Below are 4,215 nucleotides of genomic sequence, written 5' to 3' on the forward strand. Positions count from 1 at the left end.
GAAGCAGGATTGAGATATAGACAATGATGTAGATTCAAAAAGTTTATAGTATTAGTTCTAGGCCTCTCTGACAACCTGGGTTGTGGTATGACTCATTACCATGGTCCCTCCATTTCTATCAAGGGCTTGCCAAGACAAATTCCTGAGAATGAGACTGTCCTCCCTGGAATGGCCGGGGCAGTTGTAGTAATCAGCTAGCATACTTACTCTGCCTGGGAGCAAAGCTTTTTACACTGCTCCTTAATGGTCCGCAGATCTCAGGGGAGGCTGAATATATGTCAAGACTCAAGATGGGTTTAGGGCTTCCACTGCCAATTGTAGCTTTTCACAAACTGTTGTTAGGTGCCATCCAGTCAGTACCTACTCATACAAACTATATGCGCAACAGAATGAGACACTGCCCGGTCCTGCACCATCCCCACAATCCTTTCTACAATTGAGTCTATTGCTACAGCTACTTTGTCAATCCATCTCATTGGGGCTTTCCTCTTCTTTGCTGATCCTCCACTTTACAAAGCATTATGTCCTTCTCTAGGGACTGGTCCTATCTGATGACATGTCTGAAGGATGAGAGATGAAGTCTTGTCATCCTGATTACAACATCCTAAGAAGTACAACATTCTGGTTCTACTTCTTCTAACACAGATTTCTTTTTCTGGAAGTCCATGATACTTTCAGTGTTCTTCTCCAACACCATGTTCAAATGCAATAATCTTCTACAGTTGTGCTTATTCTTTGTCCAATTTTCAAATACATAAGAGGCAACTGAAAATACCAAGGCTTGAGTCAGGCAGACCTTAGTTCTTAGATTGACTTCTTTGCTCTTGGACTTCCACCCAACTAATGAAGGTCCTCTGGTAGTGTAGTGGTTACAAATTGGGCTGTGGACTGTAAGGTCAGCAGTTCAAAACTACCAGCTGTTCTGTGGGTGAAAGATGAGGCTTTCTGCTCCCTTAAAGATTTACAGACTCAGAATCAACTCCATGGCACACCGCCACCACTGATCAAGGTCCAGCTCAGCTCCCAGGCCTCCCAAAATGAGGCTCCACCTTTTTCCTGAATGTGTGTTTAATCTTCCTCTAGTGCAGTTTTCTGCTGTTTAACTTTTCCAGGAATCCTACTGTGATACTGTAGGATCAGCACTAGGATGTTAACTACAAAGTTGACAGTTGAAACCCACAGTTGCTCCTTGTAAACGCTATGCAGGGTTGCTATGAGTTAAAACTAACTCAATGACACTTTAGCAACAACATCAACCTTTCCTCCACTTTTTAACTTCTACTCAGTCTTTGTTTTTCCTGCATCACTCTTCTACATAAATGCACGCAAGGTGTCTATAGGCATCTTGTCCCCTTTCTTCCCACTTGCTCTCTGAATTTCCCTTTATACACGTATTCAACAGAAATTTGCTGATTGTCTTATTTCTCCCAGAGACTGTTTTAGGCACCAAACTTATGATGGTAAAAAAGATATTCAAGGGCCTAACTTGAAGCATTGTTGTTCCAATGGGAGAAGGAAATAAGCATGTAAATTAATTTCCTGGGTGCAATATGTACTATAAAGGAAATAAAAGGATGCTGTGAGTCAGAACTGACTCTATGGCACTTAACAACAGCAACTAATGATATATAAAGGTGGAAGTATTTTAGTACAGTGACCTCAGAAGAATTTTCTCAGAAGCTGACATTTTAGTGGTGACTTGAAAAAAGAAGGGACATCCATATTAATTTCACTTCCAAAATCTAATATTTAGTTGTTGCATTTACCATTCTGAATACATCAAGATCCAGCCAAAGGATTATTTTGCTATTGGATAACCTAGTTTACAGATTATATTTGTGGACCACTTCTCAAATGCTTAAAAGTAAAAATCTCAGCCTAAAGCTTAAACCACATCCCAGTAACTTCTTCTCGATGCTACCAAGACCCCAATGCATCTTAATGACTATCTCAAGCGATTTACTTTTCAGTCCTAGACCTGATTCTAATTGGCTTTGGAAACTTTGGACAAGACTTTAGCTTTTCCTCATCTTAATTTACTAATCAATAAAATAAGGAGATCAAACTGTATGCTTCGTTAGGATTTCTCCCAGTCAGAAATTCTATATTTGAGATCTTTCTTTATAGGTTAAGGATAACTCCTGGGACAGAGCACCAGGGTATCAGGATAAAACCTCAATGAGAGGAAAAATGAAGAGGCTAGATTGAAGTTTTTGCAGTTCATGCATCGAAAAACAATCCTATTTTCCAAAGTAGCGACAGGCATGTCAAATTTGGGACAGTAAAACATGTCAGGCCACCTAATTTAGTTGGTTTATCAAATAAATTTTGATATAATATTGACTTAGGCTAGTATATGCCTTCTTAAAAGATCAAGGGATTGTTCATAAATCTGTGAAGATATTCTATTTCTATGCAAAACAGTATTATTTCACAATATTTGCAGGTATAACGAATTTATTTAAGTGTCCTTGTATAGATTTCTTAGAGGATGATAGAAGATGATTACGGACATATGAAAATAACCTCTTGAATTCTGAAATCTGCAAACTGAACTTCGTATTGGGCCCTAGTCACTCTTAGCAGGCGAGTCGACATACCTTGACCATTCCAGTGCTCAAGCTCACATTATTTATCTTTGTTTCTAAATGTGTTTTGATCAGTAAGTGGTTGATTGAAAGATCGAATCCCATGGACATTCAGAATTGTTGTTGCTGTTAGGTGCCATTGAGTTGGTACTGACTCATAGCGACCTTATGCACAGCAGAATGAAACACTGCCCGATCCTGAGCCAACCTCACTATTGTTGCCATGCTTGAGCCCATTCATGCTGCCACTTTGCCAATATATCTCACTGGGGGTCTTCCTCACTTTCTCTGTCATTCCAACCTACCAAACTTGATATCCTTCTCCAGGGACTGGTACCTCCTGACAATATGTCTGAAGTATGAGAGATGAAGCTTGGCCATCCTAGTATCCAAGGAGCACTCTGGCTGCACTTCTTTCAACACAGATCTATTGGTTCTTTTGTCAGCCCATAACACTTTCAATATTCTCTTCCAACACCATAATTCAATAGCATCAATTCTTCTACAGTCTTCCTTATTCATTGTCCAGCTTTCACATGCATATGAGGTTATTGAAAATACAATGGCTTGGGTCAGGTGCACCTAAGTCCTCAAGCTGACGTCTTTGCACTTCAACACTTTAAAAAGGCCTGGTGCAGCAGATTTCCCTAATGCAATACATCATTTGATTTCTTGACTGCTGCTTCCATGAGTGTTGATAGTTGATCCAAGAAGAATGCAGTCCTCAACAACTTCAATCTTTTCTCTGTTGATAAGAATGTTGTTTATTGGTTCAGTGGTGAGGATTTTTGTTTTCTTTACACTGAGATGCAATACATACTGAAGGCTGTGCTCCTTGATCTTCATCAGTAAATATTTTAATTCTTCTTCACTTTTAACATGCAAGATTTTATCATGTGCATATCGCAGGTTGTTAATGAGTCTTCCTCTGATCCTGATGCCACATTTTTCTTCATATAACCCAGCTTCTCGGATTATTTGCTCAGCATACAGGTTGAATAAGTATGGTGAAAGAATATAACCTCGTCACACACCTTTCTTAATTTTAAATCATCCAGTGTTCCCACGTTCTGTTTGAACAACTGCCTATTGGTCCATGTACAGATTCCTTCTGATCACAATTAAGTGTTCAGGAATACTCATACTTCACAATGTTGGCCATAGCTTGTCATGATCCACACAATTGAAAGCCTTTGCATACTCAATAAAGTAGAGGTAAACAACTTCGTAATATTCTCTGCTTTCAGCCAAGATCCATCGGACATCAGCAATGATATCCCTCGTTCCGTGGCCACTTCTGAATCCAGATTGAATCTCTGGAAGTTCTTTATCAGTGTATGTTAGTAGCTGTTTCTGTATTACCTTTAGTAAAACTTTACTCACATGGGATAGCAAAGAGATTTTCTGATGATTTCTGCATTCCATTGGGTCACCTCTCTTTGGAATGGGCACAAATATGGATCTCTTTCAATCAGTAGGCCAGACAGTTGTCTTCCAAATTTCTTGGCATAAATGAGTGAGTGCCTCCTTGCCGCCTTACTTTCTTGAAAGATTCAATGTTTATTCCATCAATTCCTGGTGCCTTGTTCTTTGCCAATTCCTTTAATGCACTTTGGACTTCCTCCCT

The sequence above is a fragment of the Chrysochloris asiatica genome, unplaced genomic scaffold (genome assembly GCF_000296735.1).
Source record: "Chrysochloris asiatica unplaced genomic scaffold, ChrAsi1.0 scaffold00072, whole genome shotgun sequence".
In the NCBI taxonomy this organism is placed as follows: domain Eukaryota; kingdom Metazoa; phylum Chordata; class Mammalia; order Afrosoricida; family Chrysochloridae; genus Chrysochloris; species Chrysochloris asiatica.